General features: G+C 43.0%; 1 long non-coding RNA gene across 1 annotated transcript in view; it reads right to left on the bottom strand.

The window, feature by feature from the left end:
* The window catches only part of LOC138763346 (uncharacterized), a 47,753-nt gene extending 28,040 nt beyond the window's left edge, over positions 1 to 19,713 (bottom strand). The window contains exons 1-3 of the long non-coding RNA XR_011357498.1: positions 19,649 to 19,713; positions 3,131 to 3,171; positions 781 to 832 (exon numbers count right to left, since the gene is read on the bottom strand). This is a non-coding gene — a long non-coding RNA (uncharacterized lncRNA). The remainder of the gene's footprint in view (positions 1 to 780; positions 833 to 3,130; positions 3,172 to 19,648) is intronic.
* Between the last annotated feature and the right edge of the window lie 365 nt (positions 19,714 to 20,078).

Raw genomic sequence — 20,078 nt, 5'->3', positions numbered from 1 at the left:
AAAATCAGGGTGAAGTTTGTTCAAGAGTCTGATGAGAGCAGGATTGAAACTATCCATGAATCAGATGGTGCTTAATTTCACACTAATACATCAAATTTACTCTCAGGGTTAAAATGGATTTCAAGCTCACAAGCTGTGCTGTTTGTCACTGTTGTTTAACATATTTTAAGGTGTATCCTAGCAACATCTTTGAGCCAAGGTTTCAGCTGGTTTCTTGGCATGTTAGAGAGATAAAGATGCTCAGTTTAGCTCTTTTGTTTTGTGAAATGGAGGGATTGGAAAAGTTCCAACAATTTCTAACAATATAGCAACTGCTAATAACGCATAGCAACTGATAATAATATTAACAATGTTCAATATAATTTAATAAACTACAGAAAATTCAACTTTAGAATGAATTTGTTTGAACGAGTCATTAACAACAACATTCTGATATCCTCCAATCGATTATAAAGGAAAGTAGTCACTACAGTCACCCAGCATTCTTTCCTCTTTAACCAATACATTGATGAAATTGCCAGAGAACCTGTTACATAGGGCTTCGGTTCCAGTGGCACTAAGACCTGCAATGTGGTCTGCTCCGAGCACATCCCTCAGTACGTACACCTGCAGAAACTGATCTAACCCCTGCATCGCTCAGTGTGACAAACATTTACACCCCACACAGAGAAAAGATGCAATATCCCTGCATTAATAAAGGGCAGCTGCCCATGCATATTAGACATTCATTGTTACTTTGCTTCAGCTATAGCTACTGAAAAATAATAAGACCAAACTTGCCTTAAATAAAAAGAAACAAAATGCTGGAAATACTCATCATATCAAGTGGTCTCTGTGGGGAGAGAAAATGAGTTAACTTTTCATCCCTGAAATGCTTCATCAGACCCAAAATCTTAACTGTTTCAAAGTCTTGTTCACTGAAGAAAAGGAGAGAATGGACCTTAGATTGAAGCAAGGGTGAGAGAGCTAGGGGATTCTCTCTGGAGCGACAAAGGATGAGAGGTGACATAATAGAGATGCACATGATAATGAGGGGCTTAGATAGAGTGAACAGCCAGCACCCGAATGACAGTAGGGAATACCAGAGGACATCTTTTTAAGGTGAGTGGGAGGGGTGGTGGGGGGGACTTTAATGGAGGCATCAGAAACAAGGTGCTTTTGTTTTTCTTTTACACAGAGAATGTTTGGGTGCCTGGATCCCATTGGTGGTGGTGGAAGATGGCACAACAGGGACATTCAAAAGTTTCTTAGATAGGCACGTGAATGTAAGAAAAATAGAAGGTTATGGGTGTGAGGTTACATAGTTCAGCACAAGAAGCCAACCAACATGATAAAGCCCCCCCCCCCCCCACCCATCTCAGCCTCCTCTCACTGCTACCTTCGGACAGAAGGTAAAGAAGCCTGAAAACCAGGACCTATAGATTCGAGAACAGTTTCTTTCCCACACCTATCCGATTCTTGAACCTCCCCTTGTTACATTAATTGTAAACTGCTCCAACACCACAAGAGGACTGTCTGCACCATTGTAACACTATTTTTTTCTTGTACTATGGTAGCTGCAAATATTTATTATCTGCCTTTTGAATTTATTATCTCTTTTTAATTTAATTCAATGTCAACTATTATAGATTTTATTTTATGAATTATCTGTTCAGCTGCAGCATGCAACAATTTTGGTGAATCTGGATGTTGTATAATGTGTATGACATTAGAACATAGGAAGTAGGAACAGGAGTAGGCCATCTGGCCCATCGAGCCTACTCCACCATTCAATAAGATCATGACTGATCTAATAATTGACTCAACTCCACCTACCCGCCTTTTCCCCATATCCCTTAATTCCATTTTTATGTAAAAACCTATCTAACTGAACCTTAAATATGTTTAATGACGTAGCCTTAATCGCTTCCCTGGGTAGAGAATTCCACAGATTCACTACTCTCTGGGAAAAACAGTTTTTCCTCATTTCCGTCTTAAATCTACTCCCCTGAATCTTGAGGCTGTGACCCCTAGTTCCAGTTCCACCTACCAGTGAAAACAATTTTCCTGCCTCTATCTTATCTATCCCTTTCATAATTTTATATGTTTCTATAAGATCTCCTCTCATTCTTCTGAATTTATATATCCTTCCTGAAGTATGGAGACCAGAAATGCACACAGTTCTCCAGGTGCAGCCTCACCAGTACCTTGTACAGTGGCAGCATGACCTCCCTGCTCTTGAATTCAATTCCTTTAGTGATGAAGGCCAACATTCCATTTGCCTTCTGAATAATTTGTACCTGCAACCCAACTTTTTGGGATTCATGCACAAGCACTTCCAAGACCTTTTGTACTACAGTATACTGCAGTTTTTCACCATTTAAATAATAATCTGCTCTTCTATTTTTCCTACCTAAGTGGATGACCTCACATTTACTAACGTTGTACTCCATCTGCCAGACACTTGCCCAATCACCTAACCTAACTATATCTTTCTGCAGCCTTTCCACATCCTCTGTACAATTTGCTTTTCCACTCAATTTATCATCCACAAACTTGGCTACACTACACTCTGACCCCTCTTCCAAATCATTAATGTAAACGGTGGACAGCTATGGGCCCAGCACCGACCCCTGTGGCACCCCACTCATCACTGTCTGTCAATCAGAAAAACACCCATTTATCCCGACCCTCTGGCTTCTGTCGGTTAACCAATCCTCATTCCATGCCAATATACATTCCCTGACTCCATTCATCTGTATCTTATTGATGTCTCTTGTGCAGCACCTTATCAAACAGCTTCTGGAAATCCAAATACAACATCAACCTGTTCCCTTCTATCTACCGCACCCATTATATCCTCAAACAACTCCAGCAAGTTTGTCAAAGTTTCTGAATCCATGCTGCATTTGCTTGATGGAACCCCTTCATTCTAAATTACTCGCTATTTCATCCTTAATGATAGTTTCAAACATTTTCCTGACTACAGACGTTAAGCTAACTGGTCGAGAGTTACTCAACTTCTGCCTACACCCCTTTTTAAAAAGTGGATGAGATATGCTGTCTTCCAATCTGCTGATGAATCATGTTGGACAGAGGCAGAAGTCAGACAAAAGTGAGGGAGTTCTTCTCTGTAAGGGTTTGCACTTACTCTGCATGAGTTTCTTCCAGGTGCTCTGATTTTCTTACACCCTTCAAAATGTAAAGGTAAAGGTTCCATTATTGTCACATAATAATACATTTAGAATGTAACATTCAGGAAATTAAAAAATTTTTTTTCTATTGTGAGGCAGACAGAGTCACCACTTTGTCCAGCGCCCCTCACAGAAATCTCAGCACCTGGTGTTCCTAGGCAGTCTCCCCTCCAAGAACTGACCAGTCCTGGGCCTGCTTAACTTCCAAGATCAGACAATCCCAGACAATTTCAGGCTATTAGCTGCTGTTCAAAACTGGGGATTGTAGGATAATTAGTGTATTTGGGGAGCACGGGGTTGTGGGCCAAGATCCTGTTGCTATGCTGTATGTCTAAATTTAAATTTTTTAAATTAGAATTTAAATTTAAAAGAGGCAAACAAAACAAAATGGGTCAGGTGGAGGAAGATGAGTCAGACGGAATAGAGTAGGTAATTAGAAGACTAAGGCTACCAGTGCTGGGGTCTAATCAGTAGAGACGGGTGATCTCAAAGAGAGCAGGGATGGGGTGGAGAGGGGGGGCGTTGATGACCTGCCTCCTGCTTTATCTGCCTGGGTGTGTGAAAATAAAGCCCCCAGCTAACAGAGCAAGCAGAAAGCTCGCAAACATTTAACACCCGATGTTTGTCTTTGTTCTGTTTTGCTTCTGACATCAATGGCAAGCTCAGCATTTAATCCTTGAAATGCCAGCAAGATTCAATCGATTGCAAATTGGCATCAGTTTTTTTTTAATATACCTGAGTTGAACTGCTGTGCACTCATTTATCTGGTTTCACTCCGTTCTGTGGTTGGACCCATGGCTCCTCCCCCTTGACCCTGTATAAAGGCTCCAACACCACAGCCCTTCCCCAGAAAGCCTGGGTCACAGCACAGGATGACCTTCAAGTTTATTGAAAATAAAAGCCTATTGTTCTGTAACTCCAGTCATTCAGTGCACAACATCCTTAAAAATAAACCAATAAATTCCAGACTTGGCAGTGATTTCTGAATAGTGACTTGTGTTACACCTGTTTTTTTTATGAAGGCACATGCCTTTTCCATGAATCTCCAACTGGGGTGGGGGGAGGAAGGGGGTTTGGGCTGGTTTGAATGAACAAAGGGCAGAGAGGAATTGGAGTGGAGAGAATAATTTGTGCCAAACAAACAGGAACATCAGATCCTCTGATTGATTTTGGATAGGCAAGGCTCCCATAACAGGTATGTTTTGTATAAACAAAGGTCTGTTTCTTTTATGTCCCTTTTTTAGGATGAGCGTCCAAGTTTATTCCATTGAAACACGGTGTTACCCCATGTTACATTAGTTTGCTCAATGGAAATTCACAAATTACTACCAAAACAAATAGAAATTCACTCTTAGATGATTAAAATACAAAATAAACATAGATGAAAAAAAGACAACGATCTTTGTCAATTTTTGTCAAGGATTCACATTACAGAAAATCAAGAAAGGGATCGTTTTCAAAGAATGTGATGTGTCTGGAACACAGAGATGGACTGTCACCGTACCTTTCTCAGAACCAATTGTATCAGCACAGCCAGTGAATGGGAGGCTGCAGCCAAAGCATATCAAACTTGAGTTGAGAAATTTTTACATTGTAATTGGGGAAAGATGGCAAAATGGCCATACTATGTAGGAGCAGAAATAGACTCTTCAGCCCATCGAGGGTGGACATTTCAGAGACCAATGGCCAGAATGGACCAATCAGAGGCAATGAAACCGCCAGGAAGACCTTCCAATCGAGGTGGCAAGGGTTGAAGGGCAGTACCAATTCCTGAGTGCATTCTCTCTTCAGAGCAAGCAGACCACAGCAGGTTAATCTCCATCACTGCTGAGGAAGTCAGGGAAGTGCTTTCGTTTGATTAAAAAGAAATAGCTTGTTGTTTCAGTAATTGAAATGCTTATCACACTCTTCCTAGAAACCACAATTGCCGTGTTTAAAGTTGGAAATGGCTGCTCAAAGCAGAATGTAAACAGATTGCATCAACCTGGAGTTCATTGTGTCCTGGTTATGTAGTGGCAACACAGATTGTGCCTCCCTGAGCACCAGTCTTTCCTCTTGTATGGAAGCAAAGAGATTGGGGAGGTTCCCTTGAATCGATCGTGAAGGTGGAGGATGACCTATCACACTTTCAAAACAGCCACATACGCACAGGTTCTAGAGCACAGATAACCACCCACGCTCCCTTCCCCCGACCAAGGACATGAAATGGACAAGTCCCAAGAATGATAACCCTAAAGTGAGATAAACATGATGTAAATCCCACCCCCCCATGACGTCCTAGTGTCTGGGAATAATCCCAGGAGGACAAAAGGCCAGAGGTATGTAACTGCAGGGTGTTGGGATTCCTTCTCCTCAACAGCTCATTAATCGAACTGAAAATTCCAACTGTTTTTCTCTCTCCACAGACGCTGCTTGATCTACTGAGTGTTTCTGCCAGAGTCTGGTCTTATCTTGCCAACTACCCACGAGGCAGCTCTAATATTTGATATTTTTACAGATTATCAATGCCCCTCATAACCTTATAAATTTCTATCAGGTCACTCCTCAGCTTTTGGAGCACCAATAAAAACAATCCAAGTTTGTCCAAACACTCCTTATAGCTCATACCCTCTAATCAAGAACACCCTGCTGAACCTCTTGTGCATCCTCCACGTAAAGCAGTAAATCAAATGTGGCCTAACCTAAATTTTATACGGCTGCAACATGACTACCCAAATGTTATACTCAATCCCATTGTATTTAATCATGATTTCATTTGGCCAGGTACTAGTGCATAGAAACAAGGCATGGAGAGAGTTTGGATATGGGCTGGGGGGGATTTGAGGATAATTCAGGATGAAAGAATGAAACTCATCTGGAATAGCCAACTCTGGAGGCAGCAGAAGGAAGGGCGAGGGTTTCCGATGATGGGCAGAAGTAGCAGTGGGGCTGGCTGATGTTATGCAGTTGGAAAAGGGTGAATTTAGCAATGATATAAATATATTGTCAGAACCTGTCCAACCATTTTGGGGAAAAAAAGAGTATTTTTGAAAAAATTGTTTAAGATTAAATTACCATTGGACCCATTAATTTTTTTGCTGGATTATCTTTAACTGGTTCGGGGTTGGACATGTTTCAGATAGCTTTTGTTCGCTCAGCATTGGCGGTAGCATGGAAATGTATTGCGATTACACGGAAAGATAATGTAAAATTAAATATAGCCCATTGGCATAATGAATTGAGATCTTGTATTTATATGGAGAAAATAACATATAATTTCCATGATAATTATTTTTTTTTGTTCAGATGTGGTCACCTTATTTGCAATGTATGGGTTTAGAAATATCAAGTTTTTTATTATAATTTTGAGTTATCACACAGCCTATGGATGTAATTAATTAGTATTTTTTTTTGCTCTCCTTGCAGGGTTTGCTGAGGGTGGGGGGGGGGAGGGGTGGGTGGTTATGTTTATTTTAGTTTATTTTGTTATTTTCTTTATGTATTTTAAAATTCTAAATAAAGTTTTTTTTTAAATTTTGTCAGAACCTCACGTCAAGACCAAGATTTGGAGGACATGCATAAGGAGAATGATAGAATCACCATCAGGGAGTAGAAAATGCTGGTAACACTCTGCAGGTTAGGCAGTGTCTATGGTGAGAGAATTAGAATTGTAGCACTTGCTTCACCCAACCTGAGATATTCTACTCATCCTTCTCTAACTATTTCTGCAACTGAAAACAAATATGGTCCTCTCTTTTCCGTTCTCTCGAAGGGCCTTGAACAATCAACATAAACCCCGTTTTTCTTTCTCCACAGATGCTGCCTGACCTGCTGACAGTTTCCAGCATTCTTGGATTTTACTTCAGGTTTTCAGCATCTGTGGCTTTTGATTTTCATAGGTAATGGCTTTGTTCTATCAATGGCTCATTGGAGGGAATTTCCAGTCAAAGAGCCAGATAATTTAGTTGTCAAGCAAACCCTTTAAATCTGGTCACCTCTGGTGCAGGATAGATGTGAAAGCATCAGAGACAGTGAGATTGAGGAAGAGGTTGCCAGAACAGAAGATTTGCTATTATGGGAAGATAATAGGACACTGAGGGAAGATTTAATTTCCATTTACAAAACAATGAGTGGTGTAGGCTGGGTAGATGAAAAAGTTATCTTTCAGTCAGCGGAGAGATAGTTGACCAGGAAAAACGGTTTTCAGTCAATTAGCCAAAGGGTTGGGAAGGACTTAAGCAGACATTTTTCCAGCTGAAGTGTGGTGGTGGTCTGGAACTCACAGATGGTATGGTAGAATCCTCCTTGTGTTGGAAAGGTATCCAGATGGTAACTGGTCAACCTGCAAGACTACAGCTGGGGAACAAAAAAAATGGTAGGGACCCCCAGAGCTCCAGTGAAGCAGACCAAATGTCCAACTGTGCTAGCAACTTTGATGATTCTAAGGCAAGGGAAGGGCTGTTGTGGCAAAGGTGATTGACAATGTGGCTGGCTGAGCCTCAATGACATAACCCGCTACAAAACCAAATCCGGTGCAGTCGGAGACACCTAAGTTTCACCCTCAGATGAGCTCAATGCCTTCTACACCCAATTTGACCACTCAAACAAGCAAGGACCTCTGCACATCCCCTGATGATCCTCCACTGTCAGCATCTGAAGATGCGGTGTGGGCTGCCTTCAGGAGGGTGAATCCAAGAAAAGCATCTAGTACTTGGCTGAGTACTGAACACCTGTGCTAAAAAATTGGCTAATGATTTTAAGGATACTTTCAACATCTCACTCGATGGGGCAAGGCACTCACATCCACAGTGATGAAGTGTTTTGAGACGCTGGTGTGGAAGCATATCAGCTCCTGCCTAAACTGTGTCATGGATCCATTCCAATTTGCCTACCACAGAAACATGGCTTTGGTAGATGCCATCTCACTGCCTCTACACAAAACTCTGGAACACCGAGACAGCAAAGATGCATACATATGGATGCATTTTATTGAGTACAGTTTGCATTCAACACCATTATTTTTTTTTAAATTTTAAATTTAGACATACAGGGCCACGAATCCATGCCACCCAATTTACACTCAATTAACCTACATCCCCAGCACATTTATCCCCTCAAACTAGTTAGCAAACTCCAAGATCTGAGCTTCAATACCGTGCTGTGTAATTGGATCCTGGATTTCCTCACCTCCAGACCCTAATCAACTCAGAATGGCAAGAACATCTCCTCCATAATCTCCATCGGGACCAGGGCACCGCAGGGCTGAATACTTGCCCAGTGCTCTGCTTGCTTTACAGCTACGACAGTGCGACTCTGTATGACAACAACACCATTACAAATTTGCTGACGATACACAGTAGTGGGCTGCATAAAAAGGGGCAGTGAGTCAGCATACAGGAGGGATATTTAAAACTTGGCTTAATGGTATACCATTAACAACCTCTCACTCATTGTCACCAAAAATAAGGAGCTGATTGCAAACTTTAGGAAAGTAAAACCAGAGGTGTATGATCAAGTGATCATTGGGAGATCAGAGGTAGAGCGGGTGAGCAAATTTAAATTCCTGGGAGTCATCATCGCAGAGCATCTTTCTTAGACGCAACATACTAATGCCATCATGAAGAAAGTGTCTCTACTTCCTCAGGAGTTTGTGAAGGTTCAGTATGACATTGGAAACCTTGGCAAACTTCTAAGGAGAGTATGCTGACCAGTACATCACAGGCAGAAGTTTCTCCACCACCAAGAAAATCTACATGGTACTCTGTCATCAGAGAGCAGCAGCAATCATCAAGGATCCACACCACCCAGAACACACTCTGTTCTCACTGCTACCATCAGGAAAAAGGTATAGGTGCTACCCGTACCACCAGGTTCAGAAACAGTTGCTACCCCTCCACCATCAGACTCCTAAACAACAAATTCAATCAGAGACTAATTTTAAGGACCTTTACTTTGCACATTATTTATTAATGAATATTTATTTTTTTCTGTACGTGCACAATTTGTTTACTGTTCTCTCTTTTGTATATGTATCTTTTTCTTGAGTACAGTTTACACTACTGATATCTGCCTGGCCTGCAGGAAAAAGAATCTCATAGCTGTATGTGATGCCCAGGGATGCAGTGCTAAATTTTTAGGTGCATGAAAACATTAGGGGTTTTCACACCACATTGCAAAATGGAGATTCCCCGGAAATTTTCCAGGGAACCCTCCCGTGAACCTGTAGTGTGAAAAGATTGGCGCGGGAATTTTAAACTGGTCCATGGCCCTACTTTGTAGGTAGGGCCACGGCCTAGGCAAATTTTCCTGGACCACCCTCCACCCCCCACAGTGTGAAGAGACAAATGGCCAAGCAGAGAAGCCTCGTGACGTCAGCGCTTTTGTGCTGCTTCACATGGGTGATTAAAATTAAAAGATACTTCAGCCCGTCACAACGTCAGCACAATGCAGGATGAATGGCTGTCCTCATTAACCATAATCCCTCATGCAGCTGAATTTCCCAGAGCGGTTTCAGGTGCATGGGGGATTGTGGGAAATGTAGTCAGCTATTCATCCTGCTTTGTACTGCCGTCACGACATGCCGAAATGGCCCCAAAGCACGGGGAGGGTGGGGGTGGGCAGGTGACTGACTGACAGATGAACGGATAGGAGGAGGGGAGGAGGGAAGGAGTGGGCAATCTACCAATGGGTAGGAGGGAGGAAGCAGGGGGGCGGGCGACCTACTGACGGCTGGATTGTGTGTAACTTCCCAAAATTTGGACCACAGTGTGAAAGGCCTGGGAGGTCCTGAATTCCTGAGAATTTCTCCAAGATAAAGTAAGGTCACCGCTCGTCTGCTATATGAAAACACCTTCTGGCAAGGAGGTGCCGGATTTGCCCCATGAGGTGCCGGAGTGGCACTCCAGTGAGCTCCAGCTGTACTGCACTCCTGGTGATACCATGTATGTATCTGACTACAAATTTCAACTTTGGGCTATGTATTCAGCCAACCATAGCATTTGTTGAGTGTTGAAGCAAGGGTCTTTCCAATTTAGATTGATGTTAATTAATACATCAATTACATTAACACATTAATTAATTAATCAAAATATTAATACATAAATACAATGGTTAATGCTTATGCTGAGATGGTTTTGATATCCAAAGACAGTGAGAGGGTTGCCCAGGACATGTGTTGTCTGGCAACAACAATCAAGCTGAAATTCCTCTGGCCCTGACCAAGGACAGCAAGAGGTCCCAGATGTGTGTTGCCTGGCTGATACATTTCCAACAGTCCTGTTTTCCTCTGGAATCATGTGATTTACAAGAATTGGAGGAACTGAAACTGCAAAAATGCCTGAGAGGAGGGGGGACATATCTGTGTGATTGGCCCATAAATGGTGCAATATGTAGTTGGACAGTGCATAGCTTAATGCTGAGGGGATGCTTGCCACATTGGAGGAGATTATTTTGTAATTGGTTAACGTGGAGCGTAAAAACAAATTGTATGTTTGGGGAGCTCCTCGATTCTCTGCAGAGGTGATACACCTCCCACAAGCCTGTGTATCAAATAAAAGGAATTGGATGAAGAAAAGTGTGGGTCCTTCATTCCTCAGGAGAGTAAACTGCTGATTGGGACCTCACCCCAGAACCTAGATTGAGGATCAACACCAATCCTCCACACTCGGACCATGGCATACATCACACCTCGCACTGAACTCATTCGACTCATGTGAAACTTCACTGAGCTCAGTACCAAGGTTGTGAAATGTCTTGCAAGAATATGTTCTCTCAGGCCAATGATGGAAGAATCAGCAGAGTCCAATTAGTTTTTCATTTTAATACCATGCTTTTAGAACATAGAACATTACAGCATCATACATGATGTTTTAGCCACCTCAAGACAACAGTCTAATCCTTCCCTCCCTCACAACCCATGACCCATTCTTTGCTTACATCCATATGCCTATTTAAGAGTCTCTCTATTACTCACAAGGCCCGCTCTGGTATGACTGTCTCTGCCACACTTGCTGCAGATAAAGTCAGATCCATGGGTCATGGTCGACTGGCTCTGTTGTCTCTGCTTCCTCCATGTCCTCTTGTCCTCCAGCTGGCATGTCTTTTTTTCCTCACCACTCTTCACGCCCTTTCTGACAGTTCTTCTCCAGGCCATGGCCATCAGCAAGGGGTCCCCAGTTGAGCACATCGATGTGAGGGAGTTTCAGATCATGTTTGCAGACATTTTTGAACCGCAGCTGTGGCCGGTCGGTGGGTCAAGATCCTTCAGCCAGACAACCGAACAGCAGGTCTATTGGGATGCAACCGTCCTCCATATGGTGCACATGGGCAAGCCTCCAAAGTAATCTCTAACACAGCAGGAAGTGCATGCTGAGAGAACCAGCTTTATCCAGAACCTTGGTAGTGGTGAATCTGTCCTGCCAAGATATGTCAAGGATGTGTCGAAGACATCGGTGATGGAAGCTCTCAAGTCAGGTCTCCTGCCTGGTATATGTTGTCCATGATTCGCTGCCATAAACCAGGGTGCTGAGGACACAACTAAAGCTTAGTGTTCACTGTGGGGTGTTTGTTGTTCCACACTCTTTTGGTTAGTTTGGAGACCACAGTGGCAGCCTCAGCGATGCGCTTGTTGATTTCAGCATCAAGTGAGATGTTGCTGGTGATGGTGGAGCCCAGGTATGTGAAGCTGTCAGTGACGTCAAGTTCTTCATCTCCAAAGTGGATTGTTGGTGGGGTCACAACATCTTGCCCCACCATGTTGCTTTTTTGATGCTAATCGTCAGCCCAAACTTCTGGCCTGGCTTGGCACAGTTTTCGATCAGCCTATCTGTGTGGGAGGTCAGTGCTGCGTCATCAGCGAACAGTAGCTCTCTGATGAGAACCCGCCGGGTCTTGCTCTTCACTTTCAGATGGACCGGGTTAAAGAGCTTTCCATCCCTTCTTGTGTGCAGATGTATCCGTCCTCGGAATCCCGAGATGCAGGCGACAACAGCAGGGAGAAGAAAATTCCAAATGGTGTTGGTGCTCGGACACAGCCCTGCTTCACTCCACTTAGAATATTAAATGGTTCAGAGGTGGATCTATTGTAGCTGACTGTGCCTTTCATGTTGTCGTGGAAGGAAGCGATAATGCTGAGCAGCAGGTATAGATCAATGACTTATAGTTTTATACATCAACTATATTTAACTCCAGAACATTTGAAAAGATATAAACTGAGTGCTACAGTTTTCGATGTAACGAGCAAAAGGGTACATTTTTGCATTCAGTTTGGTCTTACGAGAAAGTTAAGGGATTTTGGGCTTGATTAAGAGAGTGTTTGCAAGATGTTTTGAAAATAAAAATTTCTCTAGATGGAAAGATCTTTTTAATTGGGGAAGTTAGTGAAATGGCTTTGATTTATAAATTAGATAAATTTCAAATTGCATTCTTGTAATTAGCAAAGAAATATTTCATGAAAGAGCAAATGGAGATTAATTGACAAAGATGGCATTCAGAAATGAGGTCCTGTATACCAATGGAGACGATTACTTATAATTTACAGGATAAATATTATGTGTTTAAAAAGATTTGGACCCCATACTTGGATCATTCTAATTTGAAAATTTGATGATCATCTAGAGTGCCGCTGGATCTCCTTACCAGATAGTAAATGATTGATTTGAGTTATTCTCCTTATCTTTTTTTTTCTAGCTTTTCTTTTTGTTTAGAGGGATGGGTGGGTTAGAACTAGGTTAAGGGGAGGGGTAAGGTTGGGGGATTGGGAGATTAGGGTTTTTTTTAGGATTTCTTGTAGTTTCTTTTAGGTTTTTTTCAATGTAACCACGAATGATTGTGATAATTTCTTAATATTTTTATTATGTAATTGTGGTTATTACTTGTTTTTCTAATAAATAAAATATTTTAAAAAAAGATAATGCTAAGCAGCTTTGGAGGGCAGCCGATCTTCCAAAGAAGCTGGAACAGTCCATGCCTGCTTACGAGATTGAAAGCCTAAGTGAAGTCTATGAAGGCGATGTGCAGGGGCATCTGCTGTTCCCAACATTTCTCCTGGAGTTGGCGGTCTGCGAATATCATGTCAACTGTTCAGCTCTTTGCCCTGAAGTAGCACCAAGATTTGGGGTAGATGCAATCAGTGAGGGTTTACAGTTGGGTTAGGACCACTCAGGCAAAGACCTTTCCCACAGGGCCTAGGAGTAAGATGCCACGGTAGTTGTTGCAGTCACTACGATCATCCTTGTTTTTGTACAGGTTAATGATCTTGGCATCATGCATATCCTGAGGTACTTTGGCCTCTCTCCAGCACAGACATGTCTCCCATCGCTGACCCACTAGGCAATGGGACTATTGTTCCATAGCTGGAGCACAGCGTTTGAGAGCTTGCAGGATATGGTATATATAATGTCCACCCGCATTTCTATTCATTCAAAACCACTTAAAAACACTCAAAACTATTCATAAACATTTTAGAACTGCAACCCTCTCCCCTCCAGCACACCACCGGCAACCCCCTCCTCTCCAGCACCGCCACCGGCAACCCCCTTCCCTCTAGCGCCACCATAGGTAACCCTCTCCCCTCCAGCCTCGCTGCCACAACCCTGTCCCCTCATAATTTTATACACCTCTATTAAGCCATCTCTCATCCTCCATCACTCTAAAGAGAGAAGTCCCAGCTGGCTCAACCTTTCACAAGACATGTTCTCCAATCCAGGAAACATCCATGCAAATCTCCTCTGCCCTCTCGTTAAAGTTTCCACATCCAAAAAGAAGTGAATCTGAGTTAATGCTATTGAATTATCTCAACATCGACATCAAGAGGGGTATAGATAGAGTAAATGTAAGTAGGTTTTTTCCACTGAGGTTAAGTGAGGTACAAACCATGGGACATATGTTAACGGTGAAAAGAGAAATTTTTAAGGGAACATGAAGGGGAATTTCTTCACACAGAGAGTCTTGGGAGTGTGGAATGAGCTGCCAACTGAGGTGGTGAATGTAGACTCAACTTCAGATTTATTGTCAGAGTCCCCACATGATATGACATACAATCCTAAGATTCTTTATATCTGCAGGCAAGGCAGAGTTACCACTAATTGGTAGTGCCAAAAAAATGTACACAACGTATTCATGTAAACAAATACAGAACTGTAAACCAATAATGAATGTAAATAAACTGACTGCAATACTGAGCAATTTAAAAAAAAATCACTAAAGTGCACAAGAGTCCCTAAATGAGTCCCTGATTGAGTTTGTTGTTGAGGAGTCTGATGGTGGAGGGGTAGCAGCTGTTCCTGAACCTGGTGGTACGAGTCTTGTGGCACCTAGACCATTTTCTGGATGGTAACAGTGAGAACAGAGCATGTGCTGGGTGGTGTGAATCCTTGATGATGCTGCTGCTCTCTGATTGCAACATTCCCTGCAGATGTTCTCAATAGTGGGGAGAGTTTTGCCTGTGATGCCCTGGGCTGCGACCATGATCTTTTGGAGGGCTTTACGCTCAAGGGTATTGGTGTTCCCATACAAGACCATGATGTAGCCAGTCAGCACACTTTCCATCACACTTCAGTAGATTTTTGCCAGGGTTTCTGGTGTCAAAACAAACTCCTGAGGAAGTCAAGGCGCTGATGTGCTTTATTCACAATGCCATTAGTGTGTTGAGTCCAGGAAAGATCCTCCAAGATAGTGACTCCCAAGAACTTAAATTTGCTCACCCTCTCCACCTCTAATTCTGATCCCCCAAACTTTAACATTTAAGAAAAATTTGGATGGGTGCATAGGAGCAGTATGAAGGGATTTGGACAAGGTGCAGGTCAGTGGGATGAAGCAGAATAATAGTTGGTGCAAACTTGATGGGCCAAAGGGCCTATTTCTGTCCTATGGATGACTTGGGGCGAACCTGGTTAACATGGACACATTGGGATGAAGGGCCTGTTTTTGTGTTCTATTGCCTCAGACCCAGGAATCCAGAACCAGGATTGCAGGTGAATGAAGATTACACAGAAAGGAAAGGATGGGAGGCAATAGAGAGATAGGCATGGAAACAGGCCCTTCAGCCCACTCAGCCTGCACTGACCAATAAGGTAAACAATAAAATTTGTAGGTGCTGGTGTCAGGTGCAGTGCCCAAAAGTGTTGGAGAAACCAGCATCCATGGAAAGTAAAAAGTATTCCACATCTGACATCTAATTTCTACACCCTTTTTAAACTCACCAGGATCTCTGTTCCCACTTTCTTTAAACTCACTAGGATCACACTTCTCACTCTCTTTAAACTCACAAGGACCCCATTTCCACCCTCTTTAAACTCACCAGGATCTCTGTACCCACATATTCTTTAAACTCATCAAGACCCCAGTGATGGACCATCAATAACTCTGAAAGACTGAAGTTGAACAAAAGCTAACAGGCTTTTATTAGCTTTAGAACAAAGACTCATCCATGCTGCTCAACTGTTCTGCACTGGGAAGGGGGCTGTAGAACATTCTGGAGCCTGTGGGAGGAGCCACAAGTACAGTCAGCCAATGGGTGTGCCCAAACAGACAAATACATACATACAGTGGTTTACCACACACAGTTCCCATAATCTTTTTAAACTCACCAGTTTCACTGTTTTACTGAAATTTAAAATCCACTCGTCCAGACCCACCAAAGTGCCAAACATGCCGGATTAATAGAGTTTTGTAGTATTCACAAATTGGGCATGCTCAGGAAGACTGTAATGGGCATGAGTTGGTGCAGACTAAATTAGACCAGCTCTCCAAAATGAGTCTGGAAAGGGGACATCACAGCTTGGAGAAGCACAAGAAAATTGAGCAAAAAGCAATCGGCTGGAGGAACTCAGCAGGCCAGGCTTAGAAAGGGATTGAAACAGCAGGTGAAAAGGAAAGGGTTAAAGTCAAGCAAATTGGTTGCTTTTATCTGGTCTGGTGAATGTATCACCAAGCACATGGTTTGAACCATAGTCAAACATGTGAGAAACAAGGAGAAGGATTTAGTCTTTGTTATTTGGTGGTCAACTTGACTTCACTTACAATGCTGAATACCTGAACTAATTTATAGCCTCAGAAAATCACATCAGAATGTGTGAAGGAACTTGCAAATCTGTGCACTCCTCAAATGCTTACATACCCCAATTCATACACAATACATTCATCTCAGTACAAAATCCACTTCTTACTTTCTATAGATGAAGTTACATGGGTAATACCATAATTTTAAACACCATCGAGGTCATTAGACATGCACCTAGTAATGTGATTAGCCAGCTACACCAGTAGCCCAAAGCTCCTGAGCATCATTCAAACAATGTGGGTGCAAGTCCCACAGAAAGTTTTTCAAAAAGAGAAGCAGCAGTTCAGAGCCTGCTCTCAGAGAAACCCGAGATGGAATACTCTGCATATCAGGTGCAGCCAGCAAGTGAGGCCAGACTCAGACAACATCATGGAAAGAAACTTTCTCTCGTGCGGAAAGTAAAAAGAATGAAGCAGCTGGAGAAACCCAGAGAGTCAGTCAGTGTCTATGGGGTAGAAGGATGGTCAACGTTTCAGTCTGAGACCCTGGGTCAGGATCAGGAGTGCAGAGAAAGCACAGAACAGCACGGCACAGGAACAGGCCTTTGGCCCACCTGTCTCAGATGAACGTGTTAAACTAGAATTATTACTTTTACCTGATCCATGTCCCAACATTTTCATAATCAATCTAAAAGTGTCCTGATCACATCTTCTTTCACCACCACTCTAGGCACCAACTACTGTGTAAAATATTTGCTCGCACATCTCCCTTAAACTTGCTTCCCCTTTCCTCAAAAGCATGTCCTCTTGTGTCTGAATTCTAACCCATGGGAAAATGTTCTGACTGCCCACCCTATCAATGTCTCCCCTAATTTTATAAACATCTATAAGGTCTCCCCTCAGTCTTTGATGCTCTAGAGAAAACAACCCCGGTTTGGCCAAACTCTCAACATAACTCAAATCCTCAAATCCAGGCAGATCCTGGTAAATCTCTTCTGTATCTTCACGAAAGCTTCCTCGTCCTTCCTGTAAATGGGGTGACCGTCACAGATGAGAACCGACAACCTGCCTTACCTAAGAAAGGGCTCAGGCCCAAAATGTCGATCGCCCTTCACTTCCTATGGATGCTGCGTGACCTGCTGAGTTTCTCCTGCTTGTCTGTGTTTTGCATTTGCCTCTTCAAATCCATCCTGCAGTGGCTGCCCAGAACTACGCTCAGTACTCTCTGCATGGTCTCACAAGTATCTTGCACAGTTCTAACATGGTGCCCCAACTGACCTGGAACTGTCCCAGTCCAGTTCCCTCTTACCCTGTCTTCAGGCTTCCCCTATTCACACTGGCCTCCATTACTAGAGACACTGTTCTTACAACAGGGCAGGATTAAGGGTCCTAATGGCCTATTCTGCTTGTGTTCTTCTCACTGCTTTAGCCTTGATGGAGTCAGGAAGCACAAAACAGGCCTTTCAGTCCAACTCATCCATGCAGCCTTTGGAATTCTGTCTAGACTCACACCTTCATTTGGTCCATATTCTTCCTTTGCATTTATTAGTCCAAATGTCTATTAAATGCTGCAGTTGTGCCCTCTTCTATACCTTCCTCTGGCTGCTCATTCTAGATACATGAAGTACACATTGTCCCTCTTATTCCTCTTTAATCTCTCTCCTCACCTTAAGCTTATGCCTTCTAGTTCAAGAATCATCTATCCTTGGAAATAGACTGTGAGCATTCTCTCTATTCATGCACCTCATTATTTTATAAACCTCTGTAGGATGCTTCTCAGATTCCTGCACTCTCGGCAATGAAGGCCCAGCCAATCCAAACGCTCCCGAAAACTCAACACCGCCAATTCTGAGTGCTTTCAGGGTTGCCCCCATTCAGGGGAACTGGAAGTATTCCATCAAACACCTCATATGCATGTATCAAGAGTATGATGGCACTCCCTGGGTGTCAGGAAGCATCCTTCACCACATGAGATTTCTTTGTATTTCTACATTGTTCAGCAGCTCCATTTGAAAAAAATGCAGCTGCTGCTGGAGCTGCAGGTAACAGACCAAGGAGAGAGGGGAACAGAGACACAGAGCTGCTTCGCAGTATCCTAAGGCCATCTTGATTCCGACAGCTCCATACAGGCTTTAAACAGCCTGTTACAGGAGGCAACAGTGTTTCTTTTCTCTGCAGCACCCCCCTGTTGGGAAGGTGAAGGCTGGGGGATGACCCTACAGGACCGTGACCACAGCCACGGGCGAGTGAGGGGCTGAGAGGCTGAAGGGTCCACACAGGCTGCAAGATGTTGGCAACTTGCGGTCAAAGGACCTACATGGGCTGCTGAAGATTGGCTTTCATGAACCAGGTTTCGGAGCTGGGATTTGAGAGGGGGCTGAAGGCAGGAAACGCTTGCGAAGGGTCTTTGATGCTGAAAGATTGTATCAGAGGTTTGGACCTGGAGCTCGGGTTGCCGATGGTTAGAAAAGGAGCTTGCATGGCTGCAGAGGCTGAGGGAGAGCTGGAGGTGAATCCACAGACACTCATCACCTCTGATGGGACTCTCTTTTGCTTCGCTTTCTCTTCTCGTCAGGGCGCTGGGCAATGCTCATGGCAACCCTTTGTTTGCCTGAGGGCAGCCAAAAGTTGAAGTACTGTGGTGAATGTCTGCCAAGCTGCCTGTCACCCCTCTGACGAGCCTTGCTGTACTAACATTGGCTGTGCATTATCTCTTCTGTTAAGGACACTCCCCTTGGGTATAACTGTATATGCACCCATTGTCTTTCATTATTGTACCATGAGTTTCTGCTAATAAAAGCCACGAATATTGTTTGATCACATCGTCTTTGTCTACTTCATCAACTGGCACTACAATTACATCATGTATATTACGTGACAGTAGAAGCTAATGTTGCCTCCCTCGTGGTGGATGATGTATTAATGTATTACATGACAAGTGGTACCAGTCTTTTGTGAGAGAGGGGCTCTGTTTTCACCAGGTCAGCCCAGAACTAAGTGCTGTCCTGGTCTGCGACATGAACTACTTCATCATCTCACAGATTGGGAATAGAACAGAATATTCTGCAATCCTCTGTATACATTCCCTTTCCCGACCTTACAACAGTCACTGTTGAAATAGCTGTAAGTTCACTGCCCTTGCAGTCGTGTCCGACGCTGAGGGCTTATCCGTCAATGACCATGACTGTGTTGCTGGATGTTTCCTTGCATTCCATTGAGCAGTTTTACAAGGGCACCTTAATGCTCTAATAGAACAGTATAGCAGTATAACAGTGCAGGCCTGTTGTGCTGACCCATACAAACCTCCTCTTCCATCAATCTAACCCATCCCAAACTCACAGCCCATAACACTCCATTTTTCTTTCATCCATGTGCCTATTGAAGAGACTTATGTATGTCCCTACCAGGCTCCACCACCCCCGACAATGCATTCCAGGCACCCACCACTCTGTAAAAATCTGATCTTTGACGAGTTCCCTAAACTTATGTCCACTCACCTTAAACAGATATCCTTTGAGAACAGGTCAGGGAAGATTTAGTTGATGATAAGAGGCAATCCTCACCGGAATTGAAGTAAATTAATTATAATTAGTTTATTATTGCCATATACATTGTACAATGTACAAATGGACTGAAATTCTAACTTGCTGCAGCTGAACAGGTCCTTTATAAGGAAACAAAAGCAACTACAATAGTATACATTAAACTAACAAGATAATAAATACAAAAGATAGATTATAAATATTCACAATTATTCGAGCTATGGTTCAACTGACAGATAATTACTAAAAACAACCTAAATACAATGTGAATGTAATCAATACAGATTCCACAGTGGCCCTAAAGAGGGAAGTGTTCAAAACTATTTATGGTGAGACAATTTGGCATAGCAATGGTAAAAAGATGAGGGCTTGGAGCGATAGAAGA

The sequence above is a fragment of the Narcine bancroftii genome, chromosome 5 (genome assembly GCF_036971445.1).
Source record: "Narcine bancroftii isolate sNarBan1 chromosome 5, sNarBan1.hap1, whole genome shotgun sequence".
Lineage (NCBI taxonomy): Eukaryota > Metazoa > Chordata > Chondrichthyes > Torpediniformes > Narcinidae > Narcine > Narcine bancroftii.
The sequence above is the reverse complement of the archived record's forward strand: the minus strand, read 5'-3'. Positions and strand labels throughout refer to the sequence as shown.